Below are 25415 nucleotides of genomic sequence, written 5' to 3' on the forward strand. Positions count from 1 at the left end.
ACTTCTGTATGTATAATTTTGTATTAGCATAAAATCCTTGGTTGTTTTTAATCTCAAAATATAATTTAGATTCAAAATGACTTAAGATTTGTTGGCCAAAAAAAAGTTATAAAGAAATAAAACTATGTGACTCAAAGTCTCACCTCCAATGTCCACAAAATATGCTGCTGAAATTAAAGTTGATTGACTGCCACTGATGAGATAGTTTGGCTTTCTGTAACTGAGGGAAAGAAAATGCTGGGCATAGAGAGGATTGCTGATGGGCATCCAGATTCTTGTTACTGAATCTCTCTTCTCTTTGTCTTGCTGGTTTATGCCCATCTCTCATCTTTTTATTTTATTGAAGATTTTCTTAGGATGTGGCTTCTCAGCAAGGTATTCAACTGTGGGACTGAAAAAAACAATCAACCCTGAAACTGTCAATGAAATCATATGGCTGTAATCAGATTGCTGAAGTGACTCATTAAGCACCCCCATAAATAGCAGGATCTATCAGAGCACAGGGATGCAAAGCTATTATTATGATGTGATTAATGCAGAGAAATAAACACCTCTAAGAAGTGGTTCACTTGTGTATGGCCACCATGAGTTTACCAACAGCAAACAGTAAGAACAGGAGCGTGTCTGACTGGGGACTGGCCTGGGGTCTTCATGGTGCCTGCTGCCATCCGTCTGGGGCCCATGGAGCTGAAGACAAGGCTTCAGTTTATCTGATGGAGACAGAAGTGAAAATCTCTCCTCACGCCAAACTGCTGTGGTAAGAGCATTGATTCAGGAAGAGCAGACTGGATGTTTGAGCTCCCCAGAGGGATGCTGCAACCACTGGCTGGGCAGCAGCTGAGTTGCATGCAGTGAAGAATTCAAAAGGTATGGAGGTAAAAAGGGAGAATAAGAGCAGTGGTCAGACAGTATTTACTCTGCAGCACCTACAGGTCAAGCTGTGTTTCTTCCCATGATACTACGTCTATTCTGGACCATAGCTTATTTCTCTTTTTGCTCCTTTTTTGTGAAGTATGTAAGGAAAAATATCTTCAGCCCAGTTCAGTGAAGCAAATTCAAAAGCAGGAATGCTCTGAATTTTATATTTCTATTTTAGCAAATGTTTTCAGACACATTTCTGCCAATGACCTAGTTCATATAAATCAAGCAAGAAGTGAGTTTCCAATTCATATTCAGACATGTTAACACATCAGATCTCAGGATTTATCTTCATCTCATCAGAGAATAGAAATATTCCATGAGACCTATCTAATCTATCCAAAATAACTTAGAAACTTGCTGAAATACCCACAAATGACAGAGCAAGAATTATATTCTAAATTCTTTGGGTAATGATTTCTGATAATTTATATCTTAAAAAATTACAGATGATTCATGTAGCAAAATGGTGACATTTACTGAATATGTTTTGGGAATTGCTCATCTGTGCTAACTTAATATGCCATTTGATTAAAATCATATGCTCCCAGACTGCTAAAACAAGAACTTTATTGTTAGGAAAAGGAAACCTAGCAAACCATACACTCTTAATGCAATCTCTTGCTAAATTTTTTCTGTAAGTACATTTTGCTTTGAAGAATAAAATTTTACATAATTTCAGAGGTAGTTGACTTCTGTTGCAATTCATTTCACCTAACTTTAGAGGTCTAGATTGGTCACTCTAAGCTTCTACAGCCAGTGGAAAAGTCAATTGCAAAGCATCTAAGGCATCTAACCTTTCTCATGGATACTTCTCAAGATGAGATGAATTGTCTTGGGAGATACTTTTCTCTACGTCGAGATAAAGGCCTGTATGAGCCTAGACAAATTGACTCAGATATCTAACTTGTAGACATCTGAGTTAAATTTGATTCTCAGCTGCAGTTTAAGTGCATTCCTGTAAAATTAATGAAAGACTTTTTTTCTGTTCTGCAGAAAGGCTTAACATGGTCACAGTTGTTTGAGAAGGCAAGAGTAGGATGAGTAATACCCATGCTGTGTTTGATTTTCCTTCCCTTTCCCTATCCCCATAATAAATAAGATAAACTTTTTTTCCTTGCCCACTCTTCTAGGAGAGTTTATCTACGTTCAAATGTAAGATCAGTTTGCATGCTGCTGCAATAGAGATAGCTCCTGCAGCATGGCTTTCATAAAGCTTACACAGAAGCTGGGCCATTCTGGAGTGTGAGGTAGGAGGATAAATGTATAGTCCAAAGGCTACATATATTTCTAAATCATAGGAGAGAGGTAACTTCAGGAAACTATATGAGAGAACAAAGCAGTCTTTCACTCCTTAATGTAGGCCTGATCTAAAGCCTTATGATGCTATATTGAATCTTTTAATATGAGTTTAATGACAATCCAGACATAATGGAAGAAAACTCATTGAACTGGAACTCCGTTTCCGTTTTTCTGCACAGTAAGAACTTACAGAGGAGATAAAAGGCCTGAAGTATAAATTTATCGTAACTAAAAATGTTGTTTGACTTTATTAGTGTTTAGTCCTCATTTTATTTGTTATAGCCTTTTCTAGTATAATTGAAAAAGTAACAAACATTAAGAAATAAATGTATGTGATTAACTCCTTTTCACATGGAAAAGGGATGGAGCTTTTCTTCAAGGGTCTCCTGCTGCCTTTGAACACTGAGTACTATCATTGCTGAGCTTCTTACAGTTGTTGAAATAACCGTGATCTCTGAATTGAAACAAATCAGCCTCCAAGCAGTTGGAACTCCTTGTTCATGTTGATACTATATCTATTTATTGCAGGTTCAATTAAGAGACAAAATTAGATTAGACAAGACCCGATTTTCTGTTTTCCAAAATTTAATATATTGCAAGACCATAAGGGTAAATGGCAACCTTTAATTCCAGAGTATGTTTTCCGATGTCTCTGCTGTTGCGCACCTACTATAGATAGATTTATGTTCCAGTTTGAAATAGTGACATAGGCTGATTTTTTACAGACATAATTAAAGAAAGTATTCACTAAGGTTTGTAAATCCACAGACACTTCACAGTATATAACTTTATTTTTTTCAACAGTACCTAACCCAAATTATCCAACAATATTTTATGGAACAGGGTCTGTTGAACCACACTAGACTTAGATTTTATGAAAAGTGCAGCAATGGCTATCATGAGATTTTACAAGGTAGTCATTATGCTTTGTAATATTAAATCATCTCTCTGGATATGATTCTTCCATTGTTCTGTTTTCTATAACTGAACCAGTGGCCACATAGATAGCTACATCCGTTGCTAGTAAAATGAACAACAAAATACTGCATTATTCTAGGTTTATGTAGATGTATCCTTGCTGCTGTCAATGAAATTACATCAATATAAATCTGGTTTATCACCAGCATGAATTATGCTCATATTTGTAATTTAGATCTTATGGGATTGTATTCATAGTTGAAAATACTTTATCTCCTATTAATGGTAAGCTTCTGTGTATCTGTATTGAACTGATTTTGGCTCTGGATAGCAATACTTAAGATTCACTGAACACTCTCTAAAGTTTTGTTTGTCTGCTTGTTTTAAATTTTAATATTTAACATCACTAGACTTATTTTTATAGCCTCATTATAGTGGGATATTAATTGTTCGTGCTGAGGAGTATATGAAAAGATTAATGGGTTGTGACTCAGTACCTGCTGAGGCTTCAAACAAAATTATTTATGCATTCTTAACACGCTTATCTTTGAATTTACTCCCCAGCAAAAACTATTATCTAAGGTGAAAACATTCATTGACTTGTAATGGTAATAATGCTATCTGGATTTCCAGGTAATATTCTGCATATTACTGGTGTTGAGGATAAGATAAAGGCAGCAAAAAATCAAAATGTGTTGAGGCTAACCATAGAGGTCAATGTGAAAGAGACAGTCTTATACAAATACATCAGTGGCAAATGAATTACTGGGGAGAAAGCAGATCTATTAAAAGGATAAAATAGTGCAGGCAATGAAACAAATGGTAGTTTAAAAATAGCTGACATGTTATTTTCATTTGAAAATTCTCTTCAGAAAAGAAGTAATATGAATAATTAGCAAGGAAAGAAAACCCTGTAAAGGTAAGGTTGAACATGTGCAAATCAGCCAGCTGAGATGCTATGCTTTCCAAGATGTTAATGGATTTGTTTAATAGGTGAAAGAGATTTTCAAAGCTGTGAAGGACAAATGGTGTCCTACTCTCTGCAAGTCAGCAATAGTCAAGAGCCCAATGACTGCATATTTTGGTATACTGACTAAATGGATACACCAGTTAGGTCTTTTCACCCTAGAGAAGGCTCAAGGGGATATTATCACAGTTTTCCAGTACTTAAAGGGTAGCTACAAAGAGGTGAAGTCTTCCTCTTCACAAGAAGCTACATGGAGAGGACAAGGTCAATGGGTACAATTTGCACTAGGAGAGGTTTTATCTTGATATAATATGGAATTTTTTTACAGTGACAATAATCAATCACTGGAACAACTTCCCCAGGGATGTGGTAAAAGTCCCCATCATGGGAGGTTTTCAAGACACAGCTGGACAGGATGCTAAATAATCTTATCTAGGACCCCTTTTCTGTGAAAAGTTGGACCAGGTGATTTTTCAAGGTCCCTTCCAACCTGGGCTCTTCTATGATTCTATGATTCTATTTCTGAGGAGTGATGGATAATGAGGAGCAGTAGCAGCAAACTAAATGCAAATCTAGGCAGTCGTCTTTTTTCCTTTTTCTTTTTAAAAAGAGGAATAAGTGAACATGGTGGGCAGAGTCCCACACATGTGACTTCCATTCCAGTAATACTAGAACAAATGCTCTAGGGCAAGAATCACAAACAGCTCCAAGATAGTAAAGCCCTGGTAAGCAAGCAGCATGGAATTCTAGAATCATTTAATTTTGCAAACTACATTCATTTCTTATACAGGATTTGTAGATAAAGCCTTCTTATTTTAAAAAATTATAGTGGTCAGCAAAGGTCATAGCTGAAACAAAACAAAAAATTCAGTCACACAAGAAGGAAGAGGTGTGAGGTGAGAAATAAGTCATCTTTTATGTATGGCATACTCTTTTTAAGAGCTTGTTTTTATTTATCTTTTAATAAATTAGCTTTTGTCAGTTGAATATATGTGACCAGCATCTTGTCGCTGATTGCAGTGCATGCAGTGGGTATCCACAGTTACTCTCAAGAGATTATTTACCTGTCCCTCCCATGCCTTATGGTAGCAGTATGCATACACAATATCTATAGCACTGCTCTGGATATGAGTCTAGCAGGAGATCTTTCTGAAGGGAGAAGATGAATTGTCACACAAATCATCTCCTATCACACCCAAAGGCCTCATTCTGAATAGATCCAGAAACTAATGCAACCCTCAAGATACATTAATGATGTCTCGTATGCTTATTCTCAGGCTGTTCACAACCTCTCCACTGAAACAGTTGTCTTAACAATCAGGGAGAAAATCACAAAGGTCTGGGTCCAAATGACACTTCTGAGAACAAGACAAATGTTCTCAGTAGCCTGTCCTGAAAAGCAAGATCTCAGTCCATGGCAATCCATCTTCCTACAGCTCTCTGGAGTGCATGCTTCCAGAAAGAATCTGTAGAAATATTTTGGAAGTGTCCTGGTTTCAGCTGGGATAGAGTTAATTTTCTTCCTAGTAGCTGGTATAGTGCTGGGTTTTGGATTTAGGATGAGAATAATGTTGATAGCACACTGATGTTTTAGTTGTTGCTAAGTAGTGCTTATACTAGTCAAGGACTTTTCAGCTTCCCATGCTCTGCCAGGTGCACAAGAAGCTGGGAGGGCGCACAGCCAGGACAGCTGACCCAGACTGGCCAAAGGGCTATTCCATACCATATGATGTCATGCTCAGTATATTAGCTGGGGGGTGTTGGCCAGGATGGGGGGACCGCTGCTCGGGGACAAGCTGGGCATTGGTTGCCGGGTGGTGAGCAATTACATTGTGCATCACTTGCTTTGTATATTATTATTATTATTATTATTATTATTATTATTATTATTACTGCTACTACTACTATTATTACTATTAATATTACTAGTTTACTTTATTGTTTCAATTATTAAACTGTTCTTGTCTCAACCCTCGAGTTTTCTCACTTTTACTCTTCTGATTCTCTCCCCCATCCCACTGGGGACGGGGGGAGTGGGCAAATGGCTGTGTGGTTTTTAGCTGTCTGCCAGGTTAAACCACAACAGAAAGATACAAAGGATTCCAAGGGAGGAAATATTTAAGTTATTTGGACTGTTTAACTTAGTATAAGCAGAAAAACGTGATAGATATGTGAACTACAGAGAAGTTAAATTTTGGGTTATATGACAGTCTTTGTTGTATGACCCTTTTTCATAGTCGTAAAACAAATAGTTGGTAATGTCCAATCTGACTGAGGAGAGGGGGTTTTAACTCGGGTGTAACTATGTCAAATTATATGAGATGCATCTCTTCCATTTCTGTGAATGTTTCTTTGAGGAAAGCTGGGGGTATGTGATGTACAAGGCACATACAGTTAGCCTGACACATTGGAATGCACTTGAGCAATTGCCCATGAGCTGCACAGATGGCCAGAACATATACAGTATGCTTTACGTGTTCTGGATACATTGCACTGATTGCATATGCTCAATGGTCTGTTATTCAGAACATTTTAATACTTGGCCATTGATCAAAGTTGCAGCTACTGCTCAGGCCAGGTCATTGGTGTTCAGAAATCCTGGAGAAGTGTTCTGCTCTCATTGGTCTTAAAGTAAGGGTTAAGCCAGCCTGCCTGCCTTTCCCTGACAGGTAACATGGCATGGTTTTGAACAATAAGAACCTGTGGAATCCATCACTTCAAGTCATAAGGGTGTGGAGGCCAAGTGCTTTTGAAGATTCAGAACAAATGTATATGTCAACCACTCTCACATGGACTCATTTCACTTTATTTTATGTACTAGACACTGACATTATTTATCAATATCTCTACAGGAAAATGCAAGATACTCAAAATTGTGCCCTAGAGATATGTATCTCTCTCAGTGACCACAAGAGTACTCTAAGACAACTCTAGGTTCCACATGTCATTCCCTTAGCTAAGTACTGAAAGTCATGATGGTGAATCTGATAAGATATGAATAATAAAATCCTTTGTAGCTAAAGTGTAAAAGATTGAACTTTGAAAAAAAATAGATATTAAGCAAAGAAAAAGTCCTTTGTTCTCTGTTCTCTGTGTAATACAGGAACAAACAGAGAATATTCCACGTGTAAGCACGTGTTTCTCTTATGTTTCTCTAAAGCTCTTAGAAATGGCCTCAGTTGGACTTGACTTATCTAGGTGGATCACTCCTACCCCTGTAGAAGTTTGGGGGTTAATGTAGTTTAAAATAATGAATATTGTTCATCAGTTGACTTGGTAAATTTGTTCCTGATTTATTTATAGCAAATAGAGAATGAGGATTAAAGTACCTAACACTGTAATTGAACTCAAGTCTTTTTCAAAATCCCAAAGCACTGCTGTACCTTTTATCTATTGTGATATAATCTTTTATTATATCTGTGCTCCACTTCACAGTTCTTTATTAACTCCCTGTACAACTATTTACTGTTCGGAATTACTTCAGGTGCCTTCCTGAATACAAGTATCCTGGCTCTAATGAAAAAAAAAAAAAAAAAAAGTCAAAGAAGGTTGTCGTTTATGTAAGGCACTTTAAAGAAAGATACTGAGGCAACCAACACATCAAACATTGTTATAGAGATATAAATCACTCAAACCAAGCATTTAAATATTCCTGAGTTAATAATGAGTTAAAATAAGGAAATTAAGGAAAAAAAATTGTAAAGAATCTTTTCATTACTTGTGATCATCCCCATTTTGAGTTCATTAGCATTTTAATAATAAACCTCTATTTAATTTTTTTTTTTTAATTTTTTAACTCTAAGGAACACTGTTGATTTTGAAGACTAGTGATTAAAGGAATTATGAGTTTTGTCATAAGGGCCAATTCTTCAACTGCTCCTGTAATTACAAGACTGAAGGCTTGGCCATGGTAATTTGCATAAAGGTCAGAGTAATTTGCAGCCTAAGAGCACGGGCATTACACTAATGCTTTACTGCATATCTTCACTTCTGATTCTTGAAACGAGCGTTGTTCCAAAAGTCACTGGTCATCTTTCCCTCTCCGATGTAGCATGCAGAATGCTTACAAAGGGCAAATTAAAGGACTGATTAAAAAAGCTAAAGGTGATATAATAAAAGTAGAGTTTTGTTCTGCCTTGTTCTGTTGCAGATTTTGCCGCACCTAGCCTTGATTTAAAAGCTGGTCATCTGTTTTAACATGATATATGATTCCCATCCTCTGTCCTAGACACCTTATTTAGCACTTTACAGTCATCCAGCTATCTTTTAAGAAACAAAAAGACTTGGTGTTTTGAGCATCTTCTTTTGCTGTATCACTTATCCCAGGCTAGCTTGATCAAACACATTTTTGATCAGTTCTCCCCTTCTACCCAGCTCCCTCGACGAGGATGTTCCAGGGCTGAATTTTTATGGAACTTCTGGGTTTTGCCCACATGTAGAAGAACAAGAAAATTATTTTCATCTATGGTTTCTTTGTATGATGTCAAGTATAATTTGAAACCTGATAAGGTTATTCATTGCATCTAGGATCCAGTCCTGCATGGAACTGTGCATGCCTTACAAACTGGTTACTCCTTTAACGCCTATTGACAGTGGTGCTTAGGGTGTTTGACACCTGATAAGAAACACTTAGCTTTTTACAGATGGGGAAGGAAGGCTGCATATAATAATATCCCATAGGACAATTCTTAATTGCTATCTCTAAGTTTATGTCTTTACTGAATATATATAAATCCCTGTGCATAGATAAATCTATTAAAAGGTGACCTGCTAAGTTTTTAATTTAAAAAATAAAGTTCTGCTGTCCCCCACTCTCCCCTTTTTATGACCCTCAACTAAGAGAAAATAATACACCTGGGATTAGGAATATCATAATTACCTTTTAAATACAAAATTAACACCTGAATAGATTGAAAACCAAACAGCTCCTTATAAAAGCTCAAGTGAATGACTACATAAATGTCTCAGTCTAAGGCCAGCACTGGGAAAAAGAACATAAAATCATGTGTTTATATATTTAGAACACCAAAATTATCAATTTATCTATCTATACATCAGTATCATGTGATCCGAATACTGAGAATCATACAATATCTGAGATAATAAAATCACAGAATCTGAATCCTTTTTGGGAGCTCTTGCTCTAAATCTCAGGAAAAAAAACACAGTAGAAAAAAGATTTCTTGATATCATTAAGCTTTTGATCTGTCCTTGCAATATATTTCTATTCTTTTCATGCTGTTTTGTGCTGTAAGTACTGTTTATGTGTTTAGTATTTGTTACCAAATGAAACAGAGCTTTCGGAACATAGACCAGAAAACGTATTTTTTTTTAACTGGGACATAGAAGCAAATCTGCAATTATTTATTATATCCCTGGTTTTGTGCATATTGCATTTATTTTTGTGCAGTCTTTCAGGCTTAGTGAAAGGCTTAAGAATCATCTCATTTGAGTCTTCTTCTTGTTCATACCAAAGACTAGGTGACTTAAACCTGCTTAAAATGCGAAAAACTTGGAGCACGGGTTTTTCCACTTGTAGATTAGCGCTAAGCATTATTGCTCTTTGTTTCTTCTCCTCCTCAGACACATTTATTATGCTTTCTTAATAATTGATAAAGCATCTTGGAGACCTGTCTTTAGTGATCTGAACTAGTCAGGCCGGTCAAATGCAGATATTGTGTAGCTTGAATGGCTCCATTGAAGCAGATGTTGAAAGCTAGCTTGAAATACTTTTGCTTATTGTCACATAAATGACTGAAAGAACATTTCTCATAGCTCAGATAACTACCAGTAGAAAAGGGAAAACTTTGTTATTTAATCCCCTTGTCTTTATATTCCATATGGCTCATTGTATTTTGCCTCTTTATGAGTGCAATGTTAGAGTCTCTTTCTCTGCCTTCCTTTCTTTTTTTTTTACTGTATACTACACGAGACCAAACTTATCTCCAGCCAAATAAGAAGAGACAACATTTCAAGATACTAGAATTCAGATTAAATCTTCCAGTTTATTTGGCAAATATATTATGTTAGTGGAAGTCCCGGGGACAGCAAGCTGCTGTGTGTGTGTGTGCATGTTTTACATGGGAGGAAAGGGAGGCGGCCAAGTAGCAGTGTCCTGGCTTCCTTCCATGGTAAAACAGGAGGTAATTCTGGTACTGTCCAATTGATTTGCTCAAGGTTTTTGCTGGAAATGGCTGCTGTCTTACCCATATATTGCATAGGATGAACATTTACTGTGTGTATTTGTCAGATTATTCTGGGTTTTCACAGTACAGCATGAGCTCTTTCCTGAAACAACTGTCCTAGGTCTCCAAAGCAGATGGTTCCATTCTATTCAAATTTTTGTTTGTGGACTCTCACTCATTTTCTTTTGTGTTAAGTAATAAATATTATTTCAAAACAGATGTTTGAAAAGGGGAGGTAAAAAGATCCATGTCAAAATATTATTAGTCAGTGTAACTAAAATCTTTTGGGCCAGGAAAGTGATCAGACAAAAAAAAATCTGGAGCAGTATTGTAGGCATAATTTGATCCTCTTCCTGGATCCACAACAACTGAGAACAAATTCAGTTAATGTTCTCATTCTCTCTATTGCTTTCTTAATGTAATTCAAAGAATTCATCCTAAAACCACAAGTGATGAAGTGGTCTGTTTTGAATGTCATGCAAATTAGGTAGGGGTGGGATAGGTATTAGTAAGTTTCTGTAGAAGAAATTCCCTAGTTGTTGTGAATGTTTCTAATGGAAGCAATGATTGCTTAAAAGAGGTAAAATGAAGTTTCAAGAAGAACCACAACTTGGTTAAGGGTTTGAAAGAAATGAATGTAGAGCAAACAAATAAAATGACTTAATGTGTCTAGCTTCTCCAGATTAAAAGTGGATATGAAATATATATAATACAGTTATTTGAAACAACTGAAAGTACAGTTCTACAACAGTTTAAGATGATTTAAAGTGGTGCTGCTGCAATTGCTTCCTCCTTCCTGTACTTGTCGGTGCATTTCTGACTCCTCCTTTGCAGTAGCTGACACTCTTCTGTCCTTACTTGTGGTCAGAGAACTAATCAGAGCTAATCTCTCTGGGTGGCAAAGGAACATATTCTGAAAGGCCAGAATGATAAACAAAGTGTTGGGAAGGAGGAAGATCATATTGGAATAACCTAATTAAATAAATTATGGTTTAGTTTTAATTTTAAAACACCTAGGATTAAGTAATGGTACAGTTTATCTTCAGGAAGTCTCCTCATGCAGGATACGTTAAACTTTAACAATTAAGAGAAAATAAAAATGATTTGGAGAAAAATCCCACACTGGTTGTGAAAAAAAATCATCTTTGTTACCATTTTTATTAAGTTTTGTTATTTGAAAAGATTAAAAATAGGAAGCAACATCTAGATATATTCCACCACTAGAAAACTGGTGGAGGAATTGAAAGTGGAAATAAGTGTTCTATCATTCAGTTATAAAAATTGTTATTAACTTTAACTTTTCTGTTAGTAATAAAGAAAACATTTTAAATAGAAGCCTGAGGGGAAAAAAACTACAAAATATCCTGCAATATATCCACCACAGAGCCAGTTGCATCAATTATTAATTATTGTAACTGTTATTATTTGCCTGCATATAAGGATTCATTTAATCAAAATAAGCCTTGCCAGTTCCATGCATTAATATATTTATTTTCTGTGAACAGCTTGCACCTTTTTCATATTAGTAGAAATGTAATACAGCATTGAGTATTTAAAACATTCAATGAAAAATAGTCATGTAGTTCAATTAAGTTATTCTGGATATATACTGATATAATGGATTGCCAATGAACACAAAGAGCTTGGAATTCAGCCATTAAAATCCATCTGCAGAGCATTAATTTAGTTCCTAAAGGGGAAACCTGGGAAATCCTACCAAGAAGTAGTCAGATGATTCCTGTGTGAATGGGGACAACTGAGAATGATTGATTATGCTGTCCTTGAGAGGAATGACTTACAGCTCTATTATACAGCTTCGAATTAGCAAGAATTAAGAGTTATTCTTCTGAATGAAATTTGAATATTGCTTTAGCTGCAGTTGCATGCAGGGAACCACTGGCAAGCTCAGATAATTTAGATGTTTGTAAATAAAAGAGTTGCCATTTCTAGCTGTTCTTTTTCTGTCCCTATTCTTTTGGCTATCTAAGTACCTTCAGGGGTGTGCCACTGCTGACTTCTCCCTGCTGCTGTACACCAGGCACCTTGAAGGGTACCTCAGATGGGGCTTCAATGGCAGCCTCCTGGTAGATTCCCAGCAGGAGTTATTTGGGATGGTGGTGTGTGCATATTATAGACTAGAGCAACGCTTGTGCAGAACCCTCATTTCTCTTAAGACTCAGGAAACTGGAAGGGAATAAGCCATTAATTTAAGAGAAGTCATTCATTTCACTTTCCCAGAATCTCCAGGCACTGTTTGTTTTATTCCAGATACCCTCACTGGCCTATTGCTTGCATGACAGAGGGAAGCACCTATTTTTTAGTTTTAGCTCTTTTCTTTGGTGTCTAAGATTTATTATTTTTTTTAGGCCACGTCAATAGCCTCAGAAAATGATCCAGTAAGAAATGAAGTATATCACATGTTGAGTAAATATTTTCTTCAATAAACTTCAGGCAGATCTATGAAGAATACATGCTTGACTCATTCTGCACAGAGTTTTAGCTACCCAAAGCTCATCAACAGTAATGAAGAGCAGCTAGATACTATGACTTCTGATCAAAATGTGTTCTGGTATGATCAAATTCAGATTCACAGTTGTGGCTTTTGAATATTCCATCTTACTGCTACTGAGAGGTATGAATCGTTAGTCATCAAGGCTGATGCAGAGAATATTGAACAAATTTTATAAATTACAATATTCACAGATTGTCTACATTATCACATGCATTTTGAGAGAATGACTAGTTTTATTAACAGTAAATTAGCTTGAGCTGTTATTAAATATTTCTCTTGGGCACAACACTAATAATGCCATATGTTATTTCTTTGTGCCCCCCTCCCTCTCAGCATTTTTAATTAAGTGTACATGGGTGAAAGCAGTGAAGTCTCATTAATTTAATTAATGGATTGAAAGGCCACATGACCATAAATTAACATGAATTACTCTATGGAGACAACATTATTTTTTTGAAGAAAGAAACATTTAAATGACCTCTAGTCACCTAAGTAAAATGAGCAGAGATAATCAACAACCAGAACTCACTAATCAACAGATTAGGAAATTTAAACACACTTTAAAACAATGCTTAACCTGAATTTCTTCTAAAGCAGATACTTCAGGTGTCCTGGTTTCAGCTGGGATAGAGTTAATTTGCTTCCTAGTAGCTGGTATAGTGCTGTGCTTTGGATTTAGGATGAGAATAATGTTGATAACACACTGATGTTTTAGTTGTTGCTAAGTAGTGCTTACACCAGTCAAGGACTTTTCAGCTTCCCATGCTCTGCCAGGTGCACAAGAAGCTGGGAGGGGGCACAGCCAGGACAGCTGACCCAGACTGGCCAAAGGGCTGTTCCATACCGTATGACGTCATGCTCAGTATATAAACTGTGGGGAGTTGGCCAGGGGGCAGCAATTGCTGCTTGGGGATGGGTTGGGCATTGATTAGCAGGTGGTGAGCAATGACATTGTGCATCACTTGTTTTGTATATTCTTTTATCATTATTATTATTTTCCCTTCCTTTTCTGTCCTATTAAACTGTCTTTATCTCAACCCATGGGTTTTACTTTTTTTTTTTTTTCCCCCATTCTCTCCCCCATCCCACTGTGGGGGGGAGGATGAGTGAGCGGCTATATGGTGCTTAGTTGCTAGCTAGGGTTAAACCACATCAGAGTATGGAGATTTGAAGAGATCTGTGATTTCATTTCAGTTATAATTTACTATTCACCAATGTATTTGCAAAGGAAAAAGAAAGATTGCTTTTTAGCTGAGCTAGGAGAACAGAAATCAAGGTATCTGTAGGAATTTTTGTTTTAATTTTCCTGCTAATAAGATGTGAGACTTGATGAGAGATTTTTCTGTGCTTTAGGTTTCTCATCTGAAAAATGAAGATGTTCATTCATAAGTAGGTTTATTAAGCACGTACTAATGAAGAATGCTATACATATGGAAAAAATGAGCGCTTTTTAGCATATAAACAAGGGCTAGAGCCAAAAAATTGCAATTTTTGAAGAAAGTACTTGAAGGATTTAAGAAACTCCAAGACACCCCTTCCCAGTGCACTAGTTTATACCAGCATTTGACCACCTAAAGAATAGCTAGTTTTATTTATTTTTCTCTAAAATTTAGATGTGGAAAAATGTGGCTGCAGAAAAACCAGCCAGTTTTTGTAATAGATGAATATACACTGAACAGTAAAGTGGATTTTTTTTTTTAATACTTATTTAAAAACAATAAATTTTTGCAGCTAATCAGCAGTAAGTTACAATAATATTTAGGAAGTACAAAGTCCTGAAGGATAAGTTATGTATTTGCCTTCTCCTTGTTTGATCTTTAAATAAATAGTTCTATGGGACTTTTAAATTGTTTTGTTGTATATGTGTGACTTCTTTTGTCATGGATTTTTAGAGAGGTGAATAGATACTTAGATAACAGTGTATTTGTGCATCAGAGTCTTCTGTGCATCTGGTCACTCATTACAACATGAGAATATGTCTGAAGTAATACAAATGCAACAGACATGAGATTTACATAGATATAATAAGTATACCTGGGTTTTGTCCCAGAAACAAAGCGCAGTCATATATCTAATTACACAACAATAAGAAAGCATCTTTTCAGAGGTGTGTTGAAGTAATTCTCAATTTGTCTTATTACTTGAAGTATCTTCAATGTTTGAATCAGCTTTTGTCAGAATGCATGTGGTCTTGATGAAAGTATGTGTTGGAGTTTTTTTGTTTACAAAATACTACCAGAGTCACTTCTGGACCGCTTACAGATGTATACAACTGAAGTTAAATCTGCATCTGAAAACCATGCAGAAAGTATATTTATGGAAAAATACACTTGCTCTACTACTAGCAGTGTTTTATGTGCAAAGAACTGTTGCACCAGTCCTGCAATGTTTTCTGTGTCTTCCCATTTTTTTCCAAGTACAGTTCACAGTACTGTATTTTGCCCATAAAACCTTTTAACATTTGACTCCTAGGTATCTGATAGACCTGTTCTGTCTCTTTGCTTTATATCAGTAGTTGAGATCAGCTGGGACATTTAAACTGACAGTCTCTATATTTAATTTAAATGTCAGGGGGCTGGTGACACGTTCTCCTTAGAGCAAAGCCATAGATTTCTACAATTCACTTCTCCTGTTGTTACATTAGAGTTAAGTTTAGGCAGACTTCATTCACTAGCTATATTCAAATAGAGCAGGTTGCTTATGAAGATTTCTAATGGACTGGGGAATTCTTTTGTGTCATTTTCCTTTCTTACTGTCAATTTATATTGTTATGAGACATGTCTTCAAGAAGTTTTGCTGTGTTGTGCTTACACTTTTTTTTCCCCTCCATTGGGAAAAAAGCATCTGTACTGGGAACTTGCCAGGACAGCAAGAATGGCCTCCTGGGTGGGTACACAGAGCACTTTTTTCTGAGACCTTTGTTTAATGGAAAACACTAGTAAAAAGTATTTTATAATTTTAAATGTATAGAATAACTCTAAATATTGTCTGCAGTAGGCATAGAGTATGCCTCACAAAAATGAACCCATCACTTCTATTTTGATCAGTCTTCTTTATCTATAGTACATTTTATCCTTTCTTGTACCTTCCATTAGACTTTGGAATATATGAAGCTCACCAGCATGTGAAATGTTCTTCATGATACCCACTGAGCTATTTCTGTCATACTAGTCAACTTTCAACGAGAATTCAAGAAGCAGACATGTTACAAAGGATTTTGGAAATTCTCTATGCAGTCCACTTCTTACCACTGTTTGCAGGATGTCTGTTGGGTTGTCACTGCCCCAATTCCATTAACGTAAATGAGGATGATGTGATTAAAACCTCACAGATTAAAAAGTTTGCCCCAAACTGTATTTCTGACCTACAGTTTAGGGCATGACTGTATGCTTTATGAGTTAGTCATTAAAACAAACAGTAAGTAAGACAATTTAGTTCCACTTGCTGTTGTTTAATGTAACAAATCTCTACATGAGCTCTGATTTTTATTGCTAAACAAAGTCAAATTTATTAATATTAATTACCCCCAAGTCATTTCCTCTCTGCACTTAAAAGACTTTGACAGTGTAACTCCTTAACAGTTAAATGGGAACAAAGTTGGGTCGGGCCAAAACTGAAGTTTATAAACCTGTCTGAAGATCTAGCAAGTCATCAGAGGCACATAATATTAACAAATGTTTCAAAAGCTTCAACTATTAACTAATTTGGGTGATTTCTTTTTTTTTAATTAATTTTGGGGGTTTTCTGACATAATTCATTGTATTAATTTTCACTGTTACATTGGTTGCCTACATTATAAATTTCCACCTGCCTTTGGTCCCTCAGAGATTACAAATTCCTGCTGATTCATTAAAAAAGTAGAATTCCTTTCAAGTTAAACTAGATATTTCCTCTTAAGTATCTTCTGCTCTCCAACAGTCGGTTTTCTCTCCTGTTTTCCCAGCTGTTCTGGTATAGTTTGGTAGGCAACATAAGAGGTGGAACAACAGGGAAAGAAACAATGGTGATTTTTGCGGTGCCAGTGGCATGATCTAAAATTACAGAAACTAAAATCGGGAAGGTTGAAGGGTTATGTAAAAAATAAGTCTACATATCTGTATGTGTGTATACATACATATGCGTATAAGTGATTCTCTCAAAAAAATCTGGAGAGTAAGTTTTCTAATATTTCAGAAAATATTGTATGTATACTATATAAAAAACACACATTTATTTTATATGATAATTTTATCATTAATAATATATACTACATAAAGTAGAAAATGCAGTTAATAAAAGATACACATGTATAGCCTAATGACTACATTATAAATCACAAATTAATTTGCCAGTGGAAAAAATTGATTTGTTCTGTTAAATATCCAGTGTAACGTAAAGTTATATTTTTTTTGATTATGGGGCAGATAGTACTGAGATTGTGCCACAATAATGCATATGTGGTTTCAAATACAGTTACATGAATAACTGCATGTATTTCTCCTCTGAAAGGCAGTATAAGGTTTACTGGAAAGTTGTAACAGAGTCACAGTACTCTAGAGGTTAAAAAGCTTTTTCTAATTTCCTGTTTAGATATATCTTATGCACAGTCTAGTTTTCCTTATATTCTTCAACCAAAGTAAAACTTATCATCTAAAGTGTTTACCTCTTTTGCATTCCAAAATATCCATAGACAGCAAATATACTTCATCTTCTTTTGTTAGTCTAGATAAACTACATTATTTTAGTCCATTTAAAGATACTCCTCATTCAGATATCCAGTCTTCTGGACCATTCAAGTTGTCTTTCTCTGTACCTATACCAGTCTAAGGGTATTTGTCTATGGCACAAGTAGCTATCAGTGTATTAGCATAGCAGCAAAGTGCATATAAACACTATGTACAGCACTACGATTTTCACTTGAAGTAATAACATCTCCTTCTGCAGCCAATGGAGAGAAACAATCCAAATAAGTTCTAAATCACTCAGAGCTGCCTGTCTCTCTGCTGTGATAATAGAGGGATCTCAGTGCAAATGCAGTGCTAAATTAGGCACATTCATTAGATTTATAAAGTTAGGAAATTCAGGAGATGAGTACTTACACTTCGGGTACTGAAAACTGACTCTCACATGCCTAACCAGGCAAGTTTCTCAAAACTCAGGTTTTAGTGAGGTTGCAGACGGACAAAAAGCATCTTTCTCCTATGTCAGGCTGCAAATTGCATCTTAGATGTAAAAAATGCCAGAAAATGCACTGTCCATCTTTTAAGGTTAATTTTGTTGTTTCCCACCCAGCCCTATGTTTGTTCAATTAAAGAAAAAAAAAATTGCTACACATGACGTTTTAAACTTGTTGTTAACCTGAACAGTAGGGCAGAACAAGAAATTTCTCAAAATAGAGGAAAAAGCATCATTAATGAGTGATGCAAAATCTGACAAAACATATTTCTATGCTGGAATAATATGTTTATTTTCTCTGCAGGGTTTCAACTTTCCTTTGAAAGAAACTTGCTATATCAAGCATAGTGCTAGAAGTTATGATTCCCAGGATAACACCTTTGCTTTTCATTTATTGTACAAACTACAACAAGGTTTCTCAGCCATTTCCTTCTTAGACTCCATTCTAATACAAATTATTATATTCCAATTAACTGTATTTTCCATGCAATGTGAGAAGTAAGAAAAAGTGTGGTTTTTCAGTATTTTGCTTGAGAGTAGAATAAAGACTGCAGGATTTTTCACCAAATAAATTCTGAGATTCTGTAGTTTATAATAGTGTAAGTCAACTTGCAAATAAATTATTTTGGAAACCTCCAAAGCAGTTCCAGCCCTAAATCATTAGACTTACTGTCAAGAAGTACATTTCATTCATCATTGTTCGTAAAACAAGAAGATCGCAGACCTGAGCTAGCTCAGCAGCATTCTGATGACAATCACTAATGGGTTGACTCTAGCTCAGAAAGGGGTTGACTCCTAGAAGATAAATGAGTCTCCAGAAAGAAAAAAAGAGCATCAGTGACACTCCCTAAACCAATATGATTGTCTGACCTATGCAACATAAAAGGCATGGTTCTTCAAGAAAATTTGCTGTCCACTGCCACCTCCCAGAGTAGAAAGCTTTAGAGAATAATAATGAAGTGTATTTTAGGACACAATTATTAAGTCTGCAAGTGGGATTCATTAGCAGCAACATGAAAATCAGATCACTGAAATGGGTTTAAAACTGTGGAAGTAGAGTTGTCAAGCTGTCTTGAGCATTATCATTGAACCTCAAGGTTATATGAACTTGCTGACGACAGGTATTCTGCAAGAACTTTAATCTGATGTTTCCAAGTGTCTACTGCTAAGCCTGTTCTGACTATGGGGGGCGAGGGGGGGGAGGGGGAGGAAGAAACAGTACAATTCTGTATTCAGTAAAAGTGACAACACAGTATAATTAACATACATTCAGCATCATAAAAACATTAGGCCATCTGGGGCAGTTACCACCCAAGCTGCTTAGAAACATAGAATCATAGAATTGTCTGGGTTGGAAAAGACCTTCAAGATCATCAAGTCCAGACATTAACCTATCACTGCCAAGTCCACCACTAAACCATGGTCCTAAGAACCACATCTACACATCTTTTAGACACCTCCAGGGATGGGGACTCAACCACCTCCATGGGCAGCCTTTTCCAGTGCCTTACTACCCTTTCAGTGAAGAAATTTTTCCTAATATCCAATCTAAACCTGCCCTGGTGCAACTTGAGGCCATTTCCTCTTGTTCTATCGCTTGTTATTTGGAGAAGAGACCAACTCGCACCTGGCTACAACCTCCTTTCAGGTAGTTGTAGAGAGTGATTAGGTCTCCCCTCAACCTCCTCTTCTCCAAACTAAACAACCCCAGCTCCCTCAGCCACTCCTCATAAGACTTGTTCTCTAGACCCTTCACCAGTTTTGTTGCCCTTCTCTGGATACTCTCCAGCACCTCCATGTCCTTCTTGTAGTGAGGGACACAAAACTGAACACAGTACTCGCGGTGCAGCCTCACCAGTGCCAAGTACAAGGGAATGAGCACTTCCCTAGTCCTGCTGGCCACACTGTTTCTGATACAAGCCAGGATCCTATTGGCCTTCTTGGACACCTGGGTACACTGCCAGCCCATATTGAGCCGGCTGTTGACTAACACCCCCAGGTCTTTTTCTGCCAGGCACTCTTCCCCAAGCCTGTAGCGTTGCATGGGGTTGTTGTGAGCCAAGTGCAAGAGCTGGCACTTAGCCTTGTTGAACCTCATACAGTGGGCCTCAGCCCATCGACCCAGCCTGTCCAGATCCCTCTGTAGAGCCTTGCTTCCCTAAACACACAAAGTGACTATTGCCCATGTGGCAGGGACAATCAAACTGCAGATAAAAATGCAGTCTCACAGCAGCCTATATAAACTTGCATCAGGTTTTGTCCTTGCTACAGAATTTCCTACTTCCTGGAGAGAAGAGGAACAAACATGCCTTGGAGCGACCACTTCTGATGCCCTAGTTCAGTCTGATGTCAATGAATGTTAAACACCCAAAGTCTCACACCTTCTGGGATACAAGGAATTATAACTATTTTACTCAAGAGAAATCGGCACAATAGACACATACCCAATATGAAAAGTTTGACCTCAGGTTGCTTTTCCAAGGTTATGTACAAAATCTGTGGCAGAATCTGGGACAGAACAAAGGAGTGCAATCTTGACTAATTTTTAAATAGTGGCAAAGATCAATCGTCCTTAATAGGATTATTATTAGTATTTCATAACGTCTCCTTCAGTTCAGTCCTGGGCCTTGGTTTTAGACTGTATATGATGTAATATATAAAATCATTATGCAAAAAGGAAAAGACAGTATACCCAGACATAAAATGTAATTACCAGTCTGGAAGTCCTCCCAAAGCCAATGTGGAAATGCCAAGGTTGTCAAAACCTGCTGATGGGATATTAAGAAATCTTTCATCTTATATTTCCATGCTAGCATTACTGAGTGTCTTCTAAATATTTAGGGAAACCATAAACACATGCAGTACAATTTCATATACCCTAAGAGTGACAAAGAGTATCTACTGCATTAAATTAACTGTGAAAACATGTTTTTGTAAATCTTCTAGATGTTACCAAGTGCAACCTTGAATGTCAGTCTCTTAGAAATCATTAATTATGCCCTATGCCAATATCATCTAATGCCAAGAAAAAAATGTTTAATTGGACTGTATTAATTATTCATCATCTCCAATTCAATATGAATACTGTTCTAGTTGAGTGTTAAGCACTTTTGAATAGTATCATAGAAGGTGAACACTTTTCCGACAACAGAATAACAGACACTATGACCTGACATTTATAAAATACAGGTCCCAAATAATCGAGAAGATATACTTCAGGAGAAGAAACAAATGTACAATGAAAGATAGACTTTGTTAATAGGGTCATATAAATATTTGCATAACATATTTCAGATCAAATCCATTCATAAAGGATTAAGACTCTCAAAAATGTTAGAAAACTCTTAATACTTAATGTCTCTCCACTCTTCCAACAACAATTTTTTCAATTGTGTCTGTTTTGCATGCACCCTTTAGAAGAGTAATCTCTTCCTTCTGTAAATATTCCTAGAGGAATTGTTGTTACTGCTGTGGTTTGGTAACATTTTGCCTGCACTTTGCTGAGGATGCATATGCTGGGGGAGAAAAATGGTGAAGTGGGCTGCTGCTCTTTACATTTGTGCATTGTGACAGTAGCTATATTTCCCAAAGTTAAATGTATAATGTCACTTAATGAAGGTGCTAATTGGATAAAACATTATTGTCACATGACTACTCTATAAACCTTCACATTTCATACTACACACTTCGTAAGCTCCTTTGCTGATTCACATAGATTCAGGTCTCTCAGATCTCATTTTCCAGACTGATAATGTAATAGTAAGTATTTGCATGGGAGGAAAAGTAAAAAAAAAAAAAAAAAAAACACAACTTGAAAAAAAGCGAGAAGGTAAGTTACTGTTGTGAAAATCCAATTACTAAGTGAGAAATGGAATTTAAAAATCCCATGGTGACCTGGTAACCTGATAACCTGAAAAGCCCATGGTGACCTGATGTCACTTGAAATTTCCTATCCAAAATAAGGTTATGTAACTTGCTTTCTTAAATATACTTTAATATGTTTAGTTTATCTTTATTATATTTTATTTTATCTTTATTTTAGCTTATATTTGAAATTAATAGTAATTGATGTTTAGTAAACTAATGTATACCGTTATTGTATAGGAAAAACATTAGATGTCCCTAATTCACCATAGTAAATACTGTTCCACAGAAGCTGTTTTACATACTGTTTAGAAAGTGACTAGCCTCCAGCTGACCTTTGAGTCTGCCGGCTGGGAGGAAAAACTATAGAGAAATGGGAGAATACAACAACAACCATATGAAGTATGGCAAGTATCTTTAGTCCAGGAGAAAGTAACAATGTCCCCCTAATGCTTGTGTTCTTTCTGTGTTGTACTATGCATTCCTCAAGTTCTGAAGTCTTCAACATTTTTCCTACTAGTTAGTAGTTCTCTTTTAATTCTCTATTGGTTTATTACAAAGTTGATCATAAGCATTAGTGTGACAGAGTTCTTCCTTTGCTTCTCCAGATATCATGTGCAGCACATGGTCACTGCTTAATAAGTAATGAAACTTTGTTGTGAACCTTAAATTTAAAATAATATCTTCACATAAGTTAGGAGTAATCAGGAAACTGAGAGGTCGCCTAAATCACCGCTTTCCACAAAAAGATCAACAATCAGCTATTCCCAACATCTAATTTTCTGGTAGAACATTTGGAGATATAGGGAAGTTATATGCAAAGAAATTATTTTTTTTTCTCTTTTTTTTCCCCCCCCCCCCCACTTAAAACATTGACACAAATCTGTGGTGCCTTCAGCTTCCTCATGGATGCATGCACCTATACTGCTAAGTAAAAGAGAGTCAGGGAGTGAACTTGAGCACTGGATGCTTGATCGTACTTGCTGCTTAACTCTTAGCTCCCTCTCTGTCTTTAGTTTGGACCACTCTGACCTAGCTCTTTGAAGAAAAATTCGTTATAGAAGAAAACAGGTCTAAGCAGTGTGGGTAGAAGATAGTATGGATGGGTCAAGCCTGTTCCACTTGACTCCAAGCCCCAGGATTGATGTCTGGCCCTTTTTTTATTTAGTGGGCCAGACATAATCACCCTCTCTACCTAGATTTCGAAGTGCAGGAGAAACTTGAAACCAGCACTTTGAAGGCTAGATGATCTTAGTCACCTGTTCATCTTACAGAGACAAGCACCTGCAGAAGGCAATATAGTAACTTACTAAGGAATCTTACCTGAAGATAGATTTGTGGTTAAAAGATGTCTATCTCTAATTTAGTACCTAAAACAAGATGGGCAGCCATACAATTTATACATTTACACTCAAAATTTAGCAGTAGTGCTAATGTTTCAAAGAAGCTCAGTGTAAGGCAGAGAAGAAAGGAGTCAAACTGGCTAGCTCTTTAAAATAAAAAAGTTTTAAAAAATAATAAAAAATAAATTAGTTCAAAATTATGATAATGAAGATTCACTTGCTTCTATTTTATTGTATTTTTTCCATTGTCTGCTGAATGGAATTGTAGTTTGTGAAAAGCTTCCTAAAATATCTTTAATGAATCAAGAAACAGACACATAAAATGAGGCACTGTCATTCAGATGATAACCAGGCACTGCATGATGTATACTGGCAAGCTACTGAAACTGGTTTAGGTGATTGTCTGAGACCAGGGTTATGCAGCATAGACTAATAGCACATCTGCTATGGTTTATAGCTATATGGGTAAATATTTATCTACAACTAAATTCTGGTACACTCTGAAACTTGAAAACTATGGAAGTAAGATTTCTATGTTAAAAGGAAAGTGCCAGAAAATACATTAATGAGTAAATTTATAGTTATTTTTTCCTTTAAAAAGTCAAGGGTCTAAAACAGCGGGCATATATGAAACAAAAACTTTATGGTATTTACAGTATATCCTGAAAATAGAAACATGTATATACTGAACTGTACATGGTAATACAGCAGTTCTGGTTGTCCTGGTAGAATTTCTGTGTAAAAGGGTAATAAAAGAATTCTATTAAGAAGGAATCTGGAAATTCCAGAATTGTGTGAAAGGAGTGCAATATCCCGCACCTATTATTATGCAAGAGTGGCTCTGAATGGTAGAGAGCATCTTCTTATACAATATTGAAAAAATTTGCCTGTATCTTCACAATGTTTACTTTCTTTGTGGAGGAGACTTTATGGATAGGTGTACACAGAAGCTTAATGCAGCTGTCCATATGTAAGCATCTGGTATTGTGTAAGATGCTCTAGAGAAGATAGGACAGCTGCATAAGTTTATCAGCTGTGACACAGGATCTGTAGGAGAACAGATCACCACCAGAGGACCATCTAGGGCCAAACAAGCTATCACTGGGAATCTCAACTTTTACCATCACCTCTATGTGGGCACCTGAATTGAGCCCAGGGTTATGCCATTAAATAACAACGCAATAATGAAAAGCAAAATGTAGTGGGGAGCAATTTAGTTTCCTAAATATAGGTGTTTCATACATTTTTAGGTTTTGAGAGTTCTCCCACCTAGCTTCCATCTCTAGAAAACCATCTCCTATAGTCTCCTATAGTCTCCTATAGCTCTCAATTCAGATCTGTAACAGATATCCAAACAGCCTTCTCAGATGCCCTAAGTCAGTAGGCACCTATGCTCTCATAACTGAATACAACCCCTAAAAACCTGTAGTTATAGTATGATTTGATGACGAATCTTCTCTTATGACTCTTATTTCCACTCCCTCTTTTTTCCATGTGGTCAATTACTTATCTGTGTCTATGAGCTTTCTTTTCTGAACTGAAACATCTCTCCAAGAAGAACTGGAGGTGATACATAAATATCCCAGCCACTACAAATATTTTAAATCTTTCTTTGATTTAAGAATAAAAATAATTGTATCAAAGACAACACAAATTAGAAACGTGGGGGGAAAAAGTGGCAAATTTATCTAGAGAGCTCTTTTATTTCATTATCCAAAGGATTTTTTATAAGTATGTTGATAAGAAAAAGACACAGAGATGTGTGTTTCCCATATCAAATAGTGCTTGTTATTCAGTTCTTGAGGCTGCCCCAGCAACCAATGACCTGCGTGAGAACCTGTGCTGACAAGCTCCACAGGTATCCGAGCTTAATGTAGCTCTGGAGTGTCTTTAATAGATAAGCATACTCTATCTGCTCTGGCAAAGAAAAATAGGGCAGACAATCAGACAACCATCTCCCCTAACCTGAGTGGAATACTTAACATAAGTCAAGGGTAAAGAAAACAATCTTCCCAGAATAATGCCTTGAAATGCCATTGAAAGAAGATCATCTGTGTTTATACACATATGTATACATGTATGCATGCATTTATAGCAATAGGAACACAAAAATGAGACATTGCTCCTTTGTTTGCTTAAATATATTACTTGACAAAGCAGAAGGTCTTTCTACATAATAGTCTAGATATTGTATCTAATAAAATGGTTAGAAAATTTCATACAAAACCATAAAAACATGACAAAAAAAGTCT

The 25415-nt window shown here is 36.3% G+C and overlaps 1 protein-coding gene across 1 annotated transcript in view; it reads left to right on the top strand.

Annotated features, from left to right (window-relative positions):
• GPC5 (glypican 5) overlaps nucleotides 1–25415 on the top strand; it is a gene marked incomplete at both ends in the record, with an annotated part of 757873 nt that overhangs the window by 647338 nt on the left and 85120 nt on the right. The window lies entirely within an intron of this gene.

The sequence above is a fragment of the Platalea leucorodia genome (assembly GCF_965183815.1).
Source record: "Platalea leucorodia genome assembly, chromosome: 2".
Classification (NCBI taxonomy): domain Eukaryota; kingdom Metazoa; phylum Chordata; class Aves; order Pelecaniformes; family Threskiornithidae; genus Platalea; species Platalea leucorodia.